We start from the raw sequence: 20,225 nt of genomic DNA on the forward strand, positions 1-20,225 counted from the left end.
ACTGCCATCTGGAGATAGAGAATTCCAAAGATTTATCCGCCATCTGATTGAAGAAATTTCTTCTCATTTCAGTCCAAAATGCCTGAACCCTGATTATAAGACTGTGACCCCTGGTTCTAGACTCCTGAGCCAGAGGAAACATCCTCCTTGAATCTACCCTGTCAAGCCCTGTACGAATTCTATATGTTTCAATGAGATCACCTCTCATTCTTCTAAACTCCAGAGATCATAATCCTAGTCTACTAAATTTCCTCATAGGACAATCTATTTCATTATGTATCTCTCCATCTCTTTCAATCCATCTCTCTATATGTTCTGTTCTCATCAGTGGTTCTGTTGCTGCACTGTGCTCGGCGAGAGCATTCTAATGAACATAACGTCGGCTGCAAGAAACGAGCAATTTTGCGGTTGGCGTTTTCAGCACTCGCTCGAAGCACCAAAGGGTTTAAATTGATTAACCTACTTCCCACTGCAGACATGGCGGCGCTGTTACATTCTGTATAGGGAGCCTACGCCTCTAGAAACGATCTGAAATAGTCTGGCATCAGTTTGCAAAGGAGGGAAGACCATTCTCGCTATTTATTGACTTTCTATATTTCTGCTTTCCAATTCCTGTACGTATGAGAAAGCAAACCCTCCTGTACACTTTTCGTAACATTGCATTCGCGACAACGACACTTAATGTTCGTATTATTGAGATTATTTATTGATATATTCTTGTTCTTTGACCAAATACAAACACTTTGCTGTTCTTTGATCTGGCTAAAAGTTGTGTTTATTCTGATAAAGGATCATCCGAAAATAACTTAATATCCTCTTTCAGATCTGAGCTGGTTTGTCTTTGCCCTTTCCACTTTCGAATTTGGCGCATTTATACTTTTATACTTTTAAACCCGACGTGTAATTGGACTTAGCCTTTACAGCAAATAGAAGCGATTTCAGAAAACTAACTTGTTCCATTCCTTTTCTCTCCCTGCTGCTCCTGACTCTGTCCCTTTCATATTCCGTGACATCCTCTATTGTCCTCTGACTGATCGATCGGCCTTACTGTTGTTTTATAATCCGTTAGCTGTTCGTTCACAACGACTAATTGTTCAGAACTCTTCGGCCATCGTCTAGCTTCCAGGGAAGGAAGCCGTGTTCTACTGCAGCATCGGGCAGGGCAACATGAGTAACTATTGGTGGGACTGGTGCCTGCAGATCGGGGAGCGCCTGCATTGGATCCAATCGGTCATGTTTTCTGAGGCTAACTATAGAACAAGGTCTGGCATCAAATATGACCCTGACGGCAACAAATTCACAATGTCCCTGAAAAACACCCGGACACAGGACAGCGGCATGTTTTACTGTGTGGCGACCCAGGATGCGCACAGTATTGGTAGATTGCACGGGGTCATGGCAAAAACCTCACTGAGCAAGAAAGGCACCCAGCGGGGATAGGAAGAGACCGGCATTCTTGGTCCTGAGATGACGGTAGTGGCAATGAAAGAAAAATGAAAGATTGCATTTCTCTAGCGCCTTTCACGGCCACTGGACGTCACAAAGCGCTTTACAGCCAATGAAATACTTTTATAGTGAAGCCACTGTTGGCATGTGGGAAACGCACCAACCAAACTGCGCACAGCAAGCTCCCACAAACAGCAATGTGCTAATGAGCAGATCACCTGCCTTCTGGTATGTTCTGGAATGTTGATTGAAGGATAAATAATCGTCCCAGGACACCAGGGTAACTAGTCATTTGTGGGGAATTGGAAATCTACATCTGGCTATTTGGGGACCAATGGGCGGGTAATTGAGAATGCAGATTTGTCTAGTGTGGAAATGCAGATGTGGATAATTTTATTTCTGATTACTTGATCAAATACACTTTTGTTGGGAATGCGAACGGTGTCAGATCTAGTCAGCTATAGGTTATTAGCAACCTCATTGATTTTGATTGAGTCAATCAGGCGAAGGGGAGTGTCCAATCTGCATCACTTCCTCACGCTCTTCATCTTTTCCTCAATGATTTGAACAGAGCGGGTTTGGTTTCTAAGAGACTCCACGCTTCTGTTCTCGCTCCTTTCACTATTAAGGGAAAGGCTTCACGTTAAAGATATATCTCTTACTGGGTCTGATTATCTTGTTTCACTGTAAGGCACCTTTTGAAATAATGATTCTCTTAATAAAGTATTTTCTTTCTCTCTCTCTTTCTCGCTTTATTTTTTCCAATCTTCCTTTCATTCTATCATACTTCACTACATTTAACAATCGTTCTTTTGCCTTTATAAAACCTCATTTCTCAGTTTTGTTCCAATGTGTCTCCTCTTCTTGTCAAAAGCACGGTCACGCAGATGCGTAAACCCAACAGGACTCTGCACCACGCTGTTTCACCACCCACAGGTGTTTCCTGCCGCCTTTGGGATTTGTGTCGAGCGCCTCCATCTCCCTGAGTCACTGCGCAGACTCCAGGCGCAGTAATACACGGCCGACTGATCCGCCCGCAGGCGTGAGGGCTTCAGGTTGAATTCTTTACCATTCGGTCGCTCGGCGATAAAACCTTCCACCATCCCCTCTGGATTGATGTGATTGGTGCCCACGGAGTAAAACGTCAACTGCTGTTACTTCCCCGGGTACCAGAGCATGCCAGCAGTACAGGGACCCTCCATGTTGCATTTTAGTTCCACTCACGCGCCGCGAAATCTGAATCCAGAATGGGAGACTGGCGGATACTCTGTGAATTCAAGTCTGCGAAAGAGACGGGGTGAGGAGAAATTCAGTACATGGGGGAATTCTAGGCTGTGGAGAAAGATAGAAGGTAATAATGGGAAAAGGAAAGGATGAGAGATGTAAAGAATGAGAGAAAGAAAGAAAGAAATAACGAAAGAGAGAATGAGAGAAAGAGAGAGATTGTTAAATGTAGTGAAGTATGATAGAATGAAAGGAAGATTGGAAAAAATAAAGCGAGAAAGAGAGAGAGAGCGAGAATGAAAGAACAATAGAAAGATGGATAGAAAGAATGAATGAAATCATGAAAGGAAGGAAGGAAGATTGAAAGAAAGATAGACTGATATATAGAAAGGAAGAAGGCAGAGATGAATGGACGATAGAAAGAATAAATGAAAGACAGCAAGTAAGAAATCAAGGCAGAATGAAAAAAGAAAGAAATGGAGATGGAATGTAAGAACAATGTAAGAAACAAATGAGGAATGATCGAAAGGAGGAGAGGAGGTGAAAACCAGTCGGGACTTTGTTTACTGACACTGTGTGTACTTTCCTTACAGCGGCAATACCATGTGCTATTAGACCTTGAAACACAGAGTAGCTTAAAATATGGTTCAGTATTGAACAGGAGGACGTTCAGTCCCCTTCACTCTGCAGTGCTCAGGAATAGGAGGAGGACATGCTATCCCTCCGGCATGTTACACAGGAACAGGAGGAGGCCCATTCAGCTCCTCGAGCCTGTTACACAGGAACAGGAGGAGGCCCATTCAGCCCCTCTAGCCTGTCACATAGGAACAGGAGGAGGCCCATTCTGCTCATCGAGCCTGTTACACAGGAACAGGAGGAGGCACATTCTGCCCCTCGAGCCTGTTACACAAGAATAGGAGGAGGCCCATTCAACCCCTCGAGCATGTTACACGGGAATAGGAGGAGGCCCATTCAACCCTTCGGAGCATGTGAAACTTGTGCCATCGGTTTAACGGCCCTCCTTCTGATATATTTCCTCCCCATCTAGTCTATTCAAATAATTCTTAAGTTGGAACAATTCAATTATTTCTCTCCTTGTCCTTCTGTGCTATATCACTCTTTGAAATTGCTTCACGAGCCACTGATTAGGATTGGGGGTGGGGGATGGTGGTTTACGGAGGAAGTGACGTTTGTGTGATAATTGCTGTCGGACGTTTTGCATTTAATCAGATCCTGCCGAGAAACTGCCTTTAGACGTAGCATTGAGCTGCATCCGTTCGCACAGCCAGGCAGTGTCGACTGAATAGATCATGTTTCATGAAACTCATTATCTAACGTTGATGGTGATACTGATCCCACGTGAGTCAAATTTAAAAAACTTATACGGAGCTCTTTGTAGAACAATGCGTTATAATGTCAGCTGTAGTTCAGCTGGTAGATATTTTGCCTCTGAATCAAATTTTTTGGCTTCCAGTCTTTGAGATTTGAGCACAACATTGTACGCGGACACTGCCCAGACCAGCGCCGAGGGAGCGCTGCACTTCCGGAAGTGTCATCTTTCAGATAAGGCTTCAGACCGAGCTGCGCTCTCAGGTGGAGCTCAATGATCCCAGGGCACTATGGGAAGAAGAGCAGGCAAGTTCCCGCCGGTGTCCTGGGCCAACATTTATCCCACAACAAACAGCCAACCCGCCAAAAAGAAAATCCCAGATTAACGGGTCAATTATTTCAATACAGTATGTTGGAGCTTACTGAGCTCAATTTGGCCGTCTCCTTGCCTGTGTTACAACACTGAGGACATTTTAATCAGAACTTCCTTGGTTATAAAGGGCGTTGGGACTTTCTGAGATGGGCAATGTCGCTTTGCGGAACAGCGTTATTTTCTCTATATGTGATCCCTGCTCTGATCAATTATTGACAAAAGTAAGATTCTAATCGGTGTTACATTCGACAGGAATACTCGGCTCGTACGTGGAGCAGTCGCCTTCTGTCCTATCGATGGGAGCAGGAGAGCAAACCACACTCCGATGCACGCTGATCAACACTGGCTATCCCAGAATGTTCTGGTACAGACAACAATCCAACCGGGCACTGGAAGCTCTTTTCGTTTCTATTGGAGAAGGTTCTGTTCAGGAATACATGTCCGAGTCCTTCAAGGCCGAAAGAAGCAGCACCACGCTGTTTACTCTGGAACTGAGTGCCGCCTCTCCGTCTCACACCGCTGTCTATTACTGTGCCTGCAGTACCGCACAGCCTTTGAGAAAGCAGCACCCCTGTTACAAAAACCTACCCCGGATGAGTGCGAGTTCAGTGCACATTGTCGACCGCCAGATAGCAGCAGTAGATTTTACTTCCGTGTAAATTTTCTGCCACTAGATCATAGAAGCATCTAATGATGCAGCACTGGAGCAAGTTTATCTGACCCAGGTGCCTTCAGCGGCACTTTGAACGAGCTATCCAATTGGCCATTTTTTTCTTTTTTTCTAATCTCCAGGGAATATATTTCCAGACGACACAATCTCTCTTCAAAGGACAATGCCTCCATCCCAGGAATCATTCTGGTGAATCCTCGTTGCACTCCCTCAAAAGCAAATATGTCTTTCCCTCGGTAAGGAGACCAAAGCTGTGCATAATACTCTCCCCTTATTCTTCTCTGATCTGAGGTGACGAATGACAGCTTCTGTAGTCTCTCTGCATAAGGGAAGACCCGTCTCTTTGGTACCATTCTAATAAATCTCCTTTGCACCCTCTCTAAGCGCTTGGCACCCATCTGAAAATGTGCTGGGACCTAAATAGTGATTTATAAATGTTTAGCCGATCTTCCTTGCTGTAGTACTCTATGCCTTTGTTCATGAATTCAAGGATCCCAATTTCTTTGTTAACTTCCTTCTCAACTGGCCCACACTCTTATGCCCCTAGGTGTTACTGTTCCTGCCCCTGTCAAAGTTGCCCCTTTAAATTCCTGTTGACAGTTGGCAGCCCGACATTGCAATTCCTTGCCTGCTTTCTGCCAACAGGTGGCGGTACTTGAGCATTTATATAGCGCCTTTTACCGCCCTACAACTTCCAGAATCGATTACAGCAATTTACGTATTTTGAAGTGTAGTCACTGTTGTACTGTAACAAACGCAAAAGCGAAATTACTTACAGGAGGATCCCACAAAGGGGGATTGTTAAAATGATAAGTTATTCTATTTTAGTAATGTTGGTTGCGCGATAATTAGCTGTTCTCGCTCCTGTCATTATTAAAGCAATAACTTCAATTCAATATGTATCTGTTACTGGGTCTGATTATCTCATTTCACCGAAAGGGAGTTTTTGAAACAATAAATCTTGTCAGTCACTTTCTTTCTTTCTTTCTTTCTTTCTTTCTTTCTTTCTTTCTTTCTTTCTTTCTTTCTTTACTTCTTTCTTTCTTTACTTCTTTCTTTCTTTCTTTCTTTCTTTCTTTCTTTCTTTCTTTCTTTCTTTCTTTCTTTCTTTTCTTTTCTTTTCTTTTCTTTTCTTTTCTTGCTTTCTTTCTCCCAGTCTATCAAATGCCTCTGTTTACTGTCCTCCTCCTCTCCCAATCTCTTTCCCAGATGTGAACACACAGTATATCCACTAGGCTTCCACCGCTGCCTCTGGATTTCGCGGGGAATGAATGCAACTGAATTGCGATGTGAAGTGCTCCAGTACCCCTCGCATATTATGGTACAGACAGGACTCTGGGAAAGAGCCATAGTTCAAGTTTTACTCTGCGGGCACCAATCACATCAATCCAAAGGGGACGGTGGACGGTTTTACCGCCCAGCGATCGAATGGCAAAGAGGTTAAACTGAAATCCTCCCGCCTGCGGGCGGATCAGTCTGCCGTGTATTACTGCACCTGGATTCTGCGCAATGACTGAGAGAGATGGAGGGGCTCGCCACAAACCCCAAAGGCGGCAGGAAACACCTGGGGATGGTGAACCAGCGTGGTGCCGAGTGCTGTTCGGCTGATGTTGGCGAGCGAATATTCTTTTGAGAAGAGGAAGAGACGGGTTAGAATAAACCGAGAGGTTAGGTACAGTGACACTGGAGAAGGTGAAAATGAAGATTAACAAGAATGGTACCAGAATTGAAATGTTGAAACTGGTTCGTAGAAAAATAATAAACTAGATTTAAAAAAGACACAAGAGAAGGTGAATCGAGCGATTAAATTAAGTGTGGTGAAGGACGATAGAACGAAAGGAAGATAGAAAAATAGAACAATATAGTTTATTCTTGGATTAATGTTGCAGAGCGAACATGTTTTTGACAAGAAATGGATTTGAATAATAGCGAGATATTAGATGAAGAGGCTGTGGAGAAAGTGCATAGAAAGTTTGACGAACACGACCCCAGATCTGACAGGTTGTAACTATCAGGATAATAAACAGACTTATGTTTTTAATACCAACACTGTGTTTTCTTTCTCCACAGGGACAGCAGAGGGCGCTCGGTGACCATGAAAGACACCGTTGAGTGTAAAATGGTTTGATGGGAACACAGGATGAGGATTCGTCCCATTCAGCCCGGCGAATCTATTACACAGATAGAGGAGGCGGTCAATCAGTCCCGCGATTCTTTCACAGATGAAAAGGAGGAGACATAGAAACATAGACACATAGAAAATAGGTGCAGGAGTAGATCATTCAGCCCTTCTAGCCTGCACCGCCATTCAATGAGTTCATGGCTGAACATGCAACTTCAGTACCCCATTCCTGCTTTCTCGCCATACCCCTTGATCCCCCTAGCAGTAAGGACCTCATCTAACTCCCTTTTGAATATATTTAGTGAATTGGCCTCAACTACTTTATGTGGTAAAGAATTCCACAGGTTCACCACTCTCTGGGTGAAGAGGTTTCTCCTCATCTCGGTCCTAAATTGCTTACCCCTTATCCTTAGACTGTGACCCCTGCTTCTGGACTTCCCCAACATTGGGAACATTCTTCCTGCATCTAACCTGTCGAAACCCATCAGAATTTTAAACGTTTCTATGAGGTCCCCTCTCATTCTTCTGAACTCAAGTGAATACAAGCCCAGTTGATCCAGTCTTTCTTGGTAGGTCAGTCCCACCATCCCGGGAATCAGTCTGGTAAATCTTCGCTGCACTCCCTCGATAGCAAGAATGTCCTTCCTCAAGTTAGGAGACCAAAATTGTACACAATACTCCAGGTGTGGCCTCACCAAGGCCCTGTACAACTGTAGCAACACCTCCCTGCCCCTGTACTCAAATCCCCTCGATATGAAGACCAACATGCAAGTTGCTTTCTTAACTGCCTGCTGTACATGCATGCCAACCTTCAATGACTGATGTACCATGACACCCAGGTCTCGTTGCACCTCCCCTTTTCCTAATCTGTCACCATTCAGATAATAGTCTGTCTCTCTGCTTTTACCACCAAAGTGGAAAACCTCACATTTATCCACATTATACTTCATCTGCCATGCATTTGCCCAATCTATCCAAGTCACTCTGCAGCCTCATAGCATCCTCCTCGCAGCTCACACTGCCACCCAACTTAGTGTCATCCGCAAATTTGGAGATACTACATTTAATCCCCTCGTCTAAATCATTAATGTACAATGTAAACAGCTGGGGCCCCAGCACAGAACCTTGCGGTACCCCACTAGTCACTGCCTGCCATTCTGAAAAGTACCCATTTACTCCTACTCTTTGCTTCCTGTCTGACAACCATTTCTCAATCCGAGTCAGCACACTACCCCCAATCCCATGTGCTTTAACTTTGCACATTAATCTCTTGTGTGGGACCTTGTCGAAAACCTTCTGAAAGTCCAAATATACCACATCAACTGGTTCTCCCTTGTCCACTTTACTGGAAACATCCTCAAAAAATTCCAGAAGGTTTGTCAAGCTGACTTGGACCTATCATGTCACCTCTTTCCAAATGCGCTGCTATGACATCCTTAATAATTGATTCCATCATTTTACCCACTACTGAGGTCAGGCTGACCGGTCTATAATTCCCTGTTTTCTCTCTCCCTCCTTTTTTTAAAAAGTGGAGTTACATTGGCTACCCTCCACTCGATAGGAACTGATCCAGAGTCAATGGAAATTTGGAAAATGACTGTCAATGCATCCGCTATTTCCAAGGCCACCTCCTTAAGTACTCTGGGATGCAGTCCATCAGGCCCTGGGGATTTATCGGCCTTCAATCCCATCAACTTCCCCAACACCATTTCCCGACAAATAAGGATTTCCCTCAGTTCCTCCTCCTTACTAGACCATCTGACCCCTTTTATATCCGGAAGGTTGTTTGTGTCCTCCTTAGTGAATACCGAACCAAAGTACTTGTTCAATTGGTCTGCTATTTCTTTGTTCCCCGTTATGATCCCCTGATTCTGACTGCAGGCGACCTACGTTTGTCTTTACTAACCTTTTTCTCTTTACATATCGATAGAAACTTTTGCAATCCGCCTTAATGTTCCCTGCAAGCTTCTTCTCGTACTCCATTTTCCCTGCCCTAATCAAACCCTTTGTCCTCCTCTGCTGAGTTCTAAATTTCTCCCAGTCCCCGGTTTCGCTGCTATTTCTGGCCAATTTGTATGCCACTTCCTTGGCTTTAATACTATCCCTAATTTCCCTTGATAGCCACGGTTGAGCCACCTTCCCTTTTTTATTTTTACGCCAGACAGGAATGTACAACAGTTCATCCATGCGGTCTCTAAATGTCTGCCATTGTCCATCCACAGTCAACCCCTTAAGTATCATTTGCCAATCTATCCTAGCCAATTCACGCCTCATACCTTCAAAGTTACCCTTCTTTAAGTTCTGGGCCATGGTCTCTGAGTTAACTGTTTCATTCTCCATCCTATTGCAGAATTCCACCATATTATGGTCACTCTTCCCCAAGGGGCCTCGCACAATGACATTGCTCATTAATCCTCTCTCATTGCACAACACCCAGTCTAAGATGGCCTCCCCCCTAGTTGGTTCCTCGACATATTGGTCCAGAAAACTATCCCTTATGCACTCCAGGAAATCCTCCTCCACCGTATTGCTTCCAGTTTGGCTAGCCCAATCTATGTGCATATTAAAGTCACCCATTATAACTGCTGCACCTTTATTGCATGCACCTCTAATTTCCTGTTTGATGCTCTCCCCAACGTCACTACTACTGTTTGGAGGTCTGTACACAACTCCCACTAACGTTTTTTGCCCTTTGGTGTTCTGCAGCTCAACCCATATAGATTCCACATCATCCAAGCTAATGTCTTTCCTAACTATTGCGTTAATCTCCTCTTTAACCAGCAATGCTACCCCACCTCCTTTTCCTTTTATTCTATCCTTCCTGAATGTTGAATACCCCTGGATGTTGAGTTCCCAGCCCTGATCATCCAGGAGCCACGTCTCCGTAATCCCAATCACATCATATTTGTTAACATCTATTTGCACAGTTAATTCATCCACCTTATTGCGGATACTCCTTGCATTAAGACACAAAGCCTTCAGGCTTCTTTTTTTAACACTCTTTGTCCTTTTAGAATTTTGCTGTACAGTGGCCCTTTTTGTTCTTTGCCTTGGGTTTCTCTGCCCTCCACTTTTCCTCATCTCCTTTCTGTCTTTTGCTTTTGCCTCCTTTTTGTTTCCCTCTGTCTCTCTGCATTGGTTCACATCCCCCTGCCATATTAGTTTAACTCCTCCCCAACAGCACTAGCAAACACTCCCCCGAGGATATTGGTTCCAGTCCTGCCCAGGTGCAGACCGTCCGGTTTGTACTGGTCCCACCTCCCCCAGAACTGGTTCCAATGCCCCAGGAATTTGAATCTCTCCCTGCTGCACCACTGCTCAAGCCACGTATTCATCTGCGCTATCCTGCGATTCCTACTCGGATTGGCACGTGGCACTGGTAGAAATCCCGAGATTACTACTTTGAGGTCCTACTTTTTAATTTAGCTCCTAGCTCCTTAAATTCGTTTCATAGGACCTCATCCCTTTTTTTTTTACCTATGTCTTTGGTACCAATGAGCACCACGACAACTGGCTGTTCTCCCTCCCTTTTTAGAATGTCCTGCACCCGCTCCGAAACATCCTTGACCCTTGCACCAGGAAGGCAACATACCATCCTGGAGTCTCGGTTGCGGCCGCAGAAACGCCTATCTATTCCCCTCACCATTGAATCCCCTATCACTATCGCTCTCCCACTCTTTTTGCTGCCCTCCTGTGCAACAGAGCCAGCCACGGTGCCATGATCCTGGCTGCTGCTGCCCTCTCCTGATGAGTCATCCCCCCCAACAGTACTCAAAGCGATGTATCTGTTTTGCAGGGGGATGACCACAGGGGACCCCTGCACGGCCTTCCTTGCACTACTCTTCCTGCTGGTCTTCCATTCACTATCTGGCTGTGGACCCTTCTCCTGCGGTAAGACCAACTCGATACATGTGCTACTCACATCATTCTCAGCATCGTGGATGCTCCAGAGTGAATCCACCCTCAGCTCCAATTCCGCAACGTGGACCGTCAGGAGCTGGAGGTGGATACACTTCCCGCACACGTAGTCGTCAGGCTCACCGGAAGTGTCCCTGAGTTCCCACATGGTACAAAAGGAGCATAACACCCGACCGAGCTGTCCTGCCATGACTTAACCCTTAGATACACTTAAATTGGCAACAACAACAACAACCATTCAATACCTCGAACCTGTTACACCGGAATAGTAGGATGCCATTTAAAAGAAAGGAAGGAAAGAAAGAAAGAAGGAAGTATTGTCGGGGCATATTGACTGGATATTTTTTTCAATCGAAAAATGAAGTAAATAAATTACATTAATTAAAGGCGGGATGGACATATAGATAACAAAATTATTACTATTGTGTTTAAACTATCGAGATAACTTTTCCACATCAGTTCCTGAGAATTACGGGGAGACGCCACTAAAACAACTGGATACCAAATCACTACAGCTGCCCCCAGGATTGGAATATTATGCAGCCTTTGGCCAATTAGTTAAAAACAGAAATGTCCCACACTGCATGTGTCTGTTGAGTAGCCCAGCAGGAGGGCCCTCAGCCCCTCGAGAATGTTCCATCATGCAGTTAGATCATGGCAGACCAATGCCTTGACACCATTTATTTGCCTTGGTCTTGTAACACTTAACAACCTTACCCCGCAAAAATCCTATGTCTCTCAATTTAGAAAAGTTAATTGACCCCTACTCTCAAAAGCTTTTTGGGGGAGTGAGTCCAGATTTCCACCACACTTTATGTGAAGACATGCCTCCTGACATCACCGTTGAACGGCCTGTCTCTAATAAACATGGAAATATTGAAAATAGGTGCAGGAGTAGGCCATTCGGGCCTTCGAGCCTGCACAACTATTCCATAAGATCATGGCTGATCATTCACTTCAGTACCCCTTTCCCACTTTCTATCGATACCCTTTGATCCCTTTAGCCGTAAGGGCCATATCTAACTCCCTCTTGAATATATCCAATGAACTGGCATCAACAATTCTCTGCGGTAGGGAATTCCACAGGTTAACATCTCTCTGAGTGAAGAAATTTCTCCTCATCTCAGTCCTAAATGGCTTACCCCTTATCCTTAGATTATGTCCCCTGCTTCTAGACTTCCTAATATCGGGAACATTCTACCTGTCCAGTCCCGTCAGAATTTTATATGTGTCTATGAGATTCCCTCTCATCCTTCTAAACTCCAGTGAATACAGGCCCAGTCGATCCTGTCTCTCCTCATATGTCAGTCCTCGCATCCCGGCAATCAATCTCGTGAACTTTCACTTCACTCCCTTAACAGCAAGAACGTCCTTCCTCAGATTAGGATACCAAAGTTGAACACAATATTCCAGGTGACGGCTCACTAAGGCCCTGTGTAACGGCAGTAAGACCTCTCTGCTCCTATACTCAAATCCCTTAGCTTTGAAGGCCAACATATCATTTGCCTTCTTCACCACGTGCTGTACCTGCACGCCAACTTTCAATGACTGATGGACCATGACACCCAGCTCTCATTGCACTTCCCCTTTTCTTAATCTTCCGGCATTCAGATAATATTCGGCTTTCGTGTTTTTTCCAGCAAAGTGGATCACCTCACATTTATCCACATTATACTGCATCTGCCACGCGTTTGCCCACTCACCTAACCTGTCCAAGTCACCCTACATGCAGCCTCTTAGCATCCTCCTCACAGCTCACACCGCTACCCAGCTTAGTGTCATCAGCAAACTTGGAGATATTACACTCATTTCCCTCATCCAAATCATTAATGTATATTGTAAATAACTGGGGTCCCAGCACTGAGTCCTGCGGCACCCCACTAGTCACTGTCTGCCATTCTGAAAAGGACCCGTTTATCCCAAGTCTCTGCTTCCTGTCTGCCAACCAGTTTTCTATACACGTCAGTACACTACCCCCAAAACCACGTGCTTTAATTGTGCACACCAATCTCTTGTGTGGGACCTTGTCAAATGCATTTTAAAAGTGCAAACACACCACACCCACTGGTTCTCCATTGTCCAATCCACCAGTTACATCCTCAAAAAATTGTAGAAGATTTGTCAAGCAGGATTTCCATTTCATAAATCCATGCTGACTTGGACCGATCCTGTCACTGCTTTTCAAATGTGCTGCTATTTCATCTTTAATAATTGATTCCAACATTTTCCCCACTACCGATGTCAGGGTAACCGGTATATAATGGCTCGTTTTCTCTCTCCCTCCTTTCTTAAAAAGTGGTGTTACATTACCTACCCTCCAGTCCATAGGAACTGATCCAGAGACGATAGACCGTTGTAAAATGATCACTAATGTATCCACTATTTCTAGAACTGCTTCCTTAAGTACTCTGGGATGCAGACCATCAGGCCCCGGGGATTTATCGGCCTTCAATCCCATCAATTTCCCGAACACAATTTTCCGACTAATAAGGATATCCTTCTCACCAGACCCTCTGTACCCTAGTATTTCTGGAAGGTTATTTCTGTCTTCCTTCGTGAAGACAGAACCAAAGTATTTGTTTAACTGGTCCACCATTTCTTTGTTCCCAATTATAAATTCACGTGAATCTCACTGCAAGGGACGTACATTTGTTTTCACTAATCTTTTACTCTTCACATATCTATAGAAGCTTTTGCAGTCAGTTTTTACGTTCCCAGCAAGCTTCGTCTCATACTCTATTTTCCCCCCTCCTAATTAAACCCTTTGTCCTCCTTTGCTGTATTATAAAATTCTCCCAGTCCTCAGGTTTGCTGCTTCTTCTGGTCATTCTATATGCCTTTTGCTTGGATTGAAGACTATCCTTAATTTCCCTTGTTAGCCACCATTGAGCCACCTTCCCCATTATGTTTTTTTTTTTTTTTATTTCAAAATATACTTTATTCATAAAAAAAATCTGTACAGTACATTCGATGGCATTTCATTACATTTCGCTGCGGTCAGCAATCCCATACAATACATCTGGGTGCCGACGGCAGTTTCGTTCGTTACATTTCTCGTTTTTCTGTTCAACTGCAATTCAGTACAATAAACAGGGTACATTGTGGTACATTTACACAAATTACATTTCATGTGTTACATTACAGAGCCCGGAATGGGTGATGGTACATTTACATTTTTTCTTTTCAAACTTGCATTTCATAACACACCTTACATTGTACATGGCACTACATTGATGTTTACAGGTTTGGTGCTCTATGTACACAAAGTGTAAATTTCAAATACAAATACAGCCCGAGGGAGTTTGCTGCTGATTTCTGCCCCCGGGTTTTCCGTGGCGGAAGGGTTTTAGACTGTGGCCCTACCCCACCGTGCCTTTGCGGCGACTGCACCAATTTTCAGTGCGTCCCTCAGCACGTATTCCTGGATCTTGGATTGCGCCAGTCTGCAACATGCGGACGTGGTCATCTCCTTGTTCTGGAAGACCAGCAAGTTTCGGCAAGACCAAAGGGCGTCTTTGACCGAGTTGATGGCCCTCCAGCAGCAGGTGATGTCTGTCTCGGTGTGTGTCCCTGGGAACAGCCCGTAGAGCACAGAGTCCTGTGTTACGGAGCTGCTTGGGATGAACCTCGACAGCAACCACTGCATCTCTTTCCAGACCTGCGTCGCAAAGGCGCAATCCTGAAGGAGATGGGTGACAGTCTCGTCCGCCCCGCAGCCGGCCCGGGGGCACCGTGCCGTGCTGCTGAGGCGTCGGCTGTGCATGAACACTCTGACGGGTAGGGCCCCCCTCACCGCCAACCAAGCTACGTCTTGGTGCTTGTGTGTAAGCTTTGGCGATGAGACGTTCTGCCAAACAAGTTCGACAGTCCGCTCAGGGAACCACCCGACAGGGTCCACCGTCTCCTTCTTTCGTAGGGTGTCCAGGACCTTACGTGCTGACCACTGTTTGATGGCCTTGTGGTCAAAGGGGTTTCTTTTGAAGAACTTTTCCACGAAGGACAGGTGGACAGGCATGGTCCAACTGGTGGGGGCGTTTCGCGGCAGCGTGGCCAGACCCATCCTTCTCAACAATGGGGACAGGTAGAACCTCAGCACGTAGTGACACTTGGTGTTTGCGTACTGGGGGTCTGTGCATAGCTTGATGCAGCCGCACACAAAGGTGGCCATCAGGATGAGGGCCACGTTCGGAACGTTCTTTCCTCCACTGTCCAAAGATTTGTACATCGTGTCTCTGCGGACACGGTCCATTTTGGATCTCCAGACAAAGTGGAAGACGGCTCGGGTGACTGCCGCGGCGCTGCATCGTGAGATGGGCCAGACCTGCGCCACGTACAACAACACCGAGAGCACCTCGCTCCTGATGACCAGGTTCTTGCCTGTGATGGAAAGGGAGCGCTGCTCCCAAAATGACAGTTTCTGTCTGACCTTGGCAATGCGCTCGTCCCAGTTTTTGGCGCACGCCCCGTCCGCTCCGAACCATATTCCCAGCACCTTCAGGAAATCTGGCTTGACGGTGAAGGGAATGGAGGCTCGGTCGGTCCAGTGACCAAAGAGCATGGCCTCGCTTTTGGTGCGGTTGACCTTTGCTCCCGAGGCCAGTTCAAACTGGTCGCAGATTGCGAGCAATCTGCGGACCGACTGCGTGTCCGAGCAAAAGACGGCGACGTCGTCCATGTACAGCGAGGTTTTGACCTGGGCGCCTCCGCTGCCTGGGATCGTCACCCCTCTGATGCCCGCGTCCTTCCTGATGGACTCGGCAAAGGGCTCGATACAACACACAAACAAGACAGACGACAGAGGACAGCCTTGCCTGACTCCAGATCTGATTGGAAAGCTTTGAGTTTCCCACCCGTTGATTAGAACTGCACTACTGATGTCTGTGTAGAGCAGTTTGACCCAATTTCGGATGCCCTCCCCGAACCCCATTTTGGAGAGCACGTCCATCAGGTACGTGTGCGATATCCTGTCAAAGGCTTTCTCCTGGTCTAAGCTGATTAGACAGGTGTTCACCCTCCTGTCCCGCACGTAGGCGATCGTATCTCTGAGTAGCGCGAGGCTATCAGAGATCTTCCTGCCGGGGACAGCGCAGGTCTGGTCCGGGTGAATCACCAGCTCAAGAGCAGACTTGACCCTGTTGGCGATGACCTTTGACAGGATCTTGTAGTCCACATTGAGCAGCGAAATGGGCCGCCAGTTTTTGATTTCCTCCCTCTCCCCCTTCTGCTTGTAGATGAGGGTGATGATGCCTTTCCTCATCGATTCTGACATGCTGCCGGCCAGAAGCATACCTCCGTACACTTCCAGCAGGTCCGGGCCTATCCAGCCCCACAGAGCCGAGTACAACTCGACCGGTAAGCCATCGCTTCCGGGAGTTTTATTCGTCTCGAAGGACCGGACGGCCTTTGTCAGCTCGTCCAGAGTTAGCGGGTGGTCCAGACTCTCTCGCTTGCCGTCGTCTAAGACATCCGAAATAGACGACAGGAAAGACTGGGAGGCCGCGCGGTCTGTGGGCTTGACTTCGTACAGCCTGGCATAGAAAGATTCGCTGATCCTCTGCATGTCAGGCTGCGAAGACGTCACAGAACCGTCTTCTTCCTTTAGGCTGGTGATCACAGAGCTCCCCCTGTGTACCTTTTGGAAGAAGAAACGCGAACACGTCTCATCCTGCTCGACGGAGCGGACTCTGGATCGGAAGATGATCTTGGAGGACTCCGAGGCAAAGAGCGAGCCTTGCTGGCCCTTCACCTCTTCGAGTTCCTCCGCGACATCGACCCCCATCGACTGCAGCAGGAGCAGGTTTTGCATATTTGTCTGGAGTCGGGATAATTCCCTCTGTCTCCCTCTCGCCTCCTGAACACCTTTGAGGATGAAGAACCTCTTGATGTTCGTCTTGATTGTTTCCCACCAGTGCATCGGGGAATCGCAGAGGGGTTTTACGGTCCTCCAACCTTTGTAATCCCTCTTGAGTTCCTCAATGTTTTCCCGAGTCAACAGTTTCACGTTCAGCTTCCATATCCCTCTGCCAACTTTCTGATTGTCCTGCATGTGGCAGTCAGCCAGTAGGAGGCAGTGGTCAGAGAAGAACACCGGCGTGACGTCGGTGGATCTGACCTTGAGCGTGTGGGACACAAACAGGAAGTCAATTCTGGAACGGACGGACCCGTCTGGTCTCGACCAGGTGTATCTGCGCGGTGCTCCGTCTGCAGGGTTGCTGAAGACGTCGCACAGCTTGGCATCTTTTACCGCATCCATCAGGAGTTTGGACGTGGCGTCCAGTTTGCTGTCGGCTCTGCTGGATCGTCCAGCCGCATCGATGATGCAGTTGAAGTCACCACCCAGAATGACCGGTCTGGACGTTGCCAGTAACAGTGGGAGCTGCTGGAAGAGGGCCAGCCTCTCGTTCTTCACCGCTGGAGCATAAACATTAATTAACCTGAGAGGGGAGTTTTTGTACATTACATCTGCTACGAGGAGGCGGCCGCCCACCAACTCCTTAACTTCGGTGATGGTGAAGTGGCCTCCCCGCAGCAGAATGCCCAAGCCAGAAGCTCGGCTGTCATTGCCCCCTGACCAAATGGATGGTCCATGGGTCCACCATCGTGACCACTGCCGGTAACTGCTGAAGTGCGGCAGGCCGCACTCCTGCAAGAACAGCAGGTCCGCTTTGACCTTGGCGAGGTACCCCAAGGTGGAAACACATCGCGTAGTCGATTTCACGCTACGCACGTTAATACTAGCAATTTTTAAATCCATTTTTACGCTATGTTTTACATTTACATACATTGCAGTTCAGATACATCGTCTTCAATTTCAGGTGAACCGTTTTCAGTTCCCCCATATTCTACAATGGCGATTTCCAGCATGTCTAAGTTATTACTGTTTACATCAAATTCCACATTTACTGCACCTGGGGTGGCGTGGTCATCATCGTCCTCTGCTGTGGGGATGTTTTGACCAGGGGTCTGCTGCAGTTCTGCGATTAAGTCCTCAATGTTCTCTGCAGTGTCCTCGCCTGGTGTTGGTGGTTCCCCCTTTTCGTCAGTCGCGGCGGTGTCGAGCTGTTGTGCGTCGACCGCTGCGTCGCTCCCGGTGTTCCGGAGGTGGGGTGTGCTGGGCACTTCGCTGCTCCCGTTGTCCCGGGGCTGGTCTGCGTTGGTTGCTCCTTCGCTCCCGGTTTCCCGGAGCTCGTGTGCGCTGGGACCTTTGTTGCTCTCTGGTTCCTGGGGCAGGGCTGTGTTGGTCGCTTTCCTGCTCCTGTTTTTTTTCCGTGGCCGTGGGATGGCGCATTGCCTCTTCTTCAGGCGGTGGCACTTTTCCTCATCAGACAAGCTGCCGTCGCTGGTTTCTGCCGAGCTTGGTGGTCGCCTCTTGGCCTTGCGCCTTTTCCCGACTATCTGCCATTCCGCTTCCTCGTCTGATGTCATCTCGTCTCTGGGTTCGGTGCTCTGGGGGCGAGGTTCGCTGCTGGCTGCTGGTGGCTCGCAGCTCGCGGTAGCAGTCTTATCTTCCTCGCCGTCTTGTCCCGAGTTCATGGTCGGGGGGAGGGTGTGGCTCTCCTCTGGAGCGTTGTGTTCGTCAGCTTCCTCCTCCTCTGGTGCAAAGTTCTTTGCTGCCTGCGCATAGCTGCGATTGCGTTTGGGGCAGTTTTTGTAAAGGTGCCCCGCCAGACCACAGAGGTTGCAGCACTTGGTCTCCTTGCAGTCTTTTGCCTGGTGGCCCTCGTTCTTGCAGTTTCGGCAGATGACCGTCTTGCAGCTTGCCGCCACATGGCCTGCCTTCCCGCAGGTGCGGCACACGTTGGGTTGGCCAGCGTACACCATGTAGCCCCGGCTTCCTCCGATGGAAAAGCAGGAGGGTGGGTGCAGGATGGTTCCGCTGGCGTCCACCCTCAAGGTGGCCTGGATCTGGCGCTTGCTGGTCCATATTCCGTACCCGTCTTTCACGTCTTTCACGTCACTGCTGCTTCCTGCCACATCGGCAAACCTGTTGAGGAAAGTCAGCACATCGATGACGGGGATGTGGGGGTCGAACATTTGCACTGTGATAGTGCGTCTTCGCTGCGACGGGAGGGTGAACAGCGGCTCCCAAGTTATCACTGAGCGCACCGGTTCACTCGCCTCCTTCAAACCCTTCAGGAACTTCAGGCAGAGGGTGACGGTTCTGAAGGTCACATCGAAGTAACCTCTCTTCGGGTGGTCCTGCAAGGCGAAGATGTCGGCGAGTTTCATGCCACATGTTCCCAGCAGGAGTTTCTTCACGAAAAGTTCCCGGTTGATCATTGTCTGTCCTTCCACTTTCTTTACCGTCACTCGGATGGTGTTTCGGACTCCCTGGTTCGCCGCTCGGTTGGCCGCCATCCGGGTTGCAGGTTCCTCCTTTCGCTGTGAGTTTTGGCCGAAGCCTTCATTCTCTCGTTGCCCCAGTCCGGGGCACGGGCGGACCTCCGTGTCCGCCCCCTGACAGGCCCAAGTTTTTACTCCAGGTAGAGATGTACAATTGTTGAAGTTCATCCATGTGATCTTTAAATGTTGGCCATTGCCTATCCACCGTCAACCGTTTAAGTATCACTTGCCAGTCTATTCTAGCCAATTCACGCCTCATACCATCGAAGTTACCTTTCCTTAAATTCAGGACGCTAGTCTCTGAATTAACTGTGTCGCTCTCCATCTTAATAAAGAATTCTACCATATTATGGTCACTCTTCCCCAAGGGGCCTCGCACAACAAGATTGTTAATTAGCCTTTTCTCATTACACGTCACCCAGTCGAGGATGGCCAGCCCTCTAATTGGTTCCTTGACATATTGGTCTCGAAAACCATTTCTAATACACTCCAAGAAATCCTCCTCCACCGCATTGCTACCAGTTTGGTTCGCCCAATCAATATGTAGATTAAAGTCGCCCATGATAACTGCTGTACCTTTATTGCACACATCCCTAATTTCTTGTTTGATGCTGTCCCCAACCTCACTACTATTGTTTGGTGGTCTGTACACAACTCCCACTAGCGTTTTCTGCCCTTTGGTATTCCGTAGCTCCGCCCATACTGATTCCACATCATCGAAGCTAATGTCCCTCCTTACTATTGCATTAATTTCCTCTTTAACCAGCAATGCTACCCCACCTCCTTTTCCTTTCTGTCTA

The sequence above is a fragment of the Pristiophorus japonicus genome, chromosome 11, assembly GCF_044704955.1.
Source record: "Pristiophorus japonicus isolate sPriJap1 chromosome 11, sPriJap1.hap1, whole genome shotgun sequence".
Lineage (NCBI taxonomy): Eukaryota > Metazoa > Chordata > Chondrichthyes > Pristiophoridae > Pristiophorus > Pristiophorus japonicus.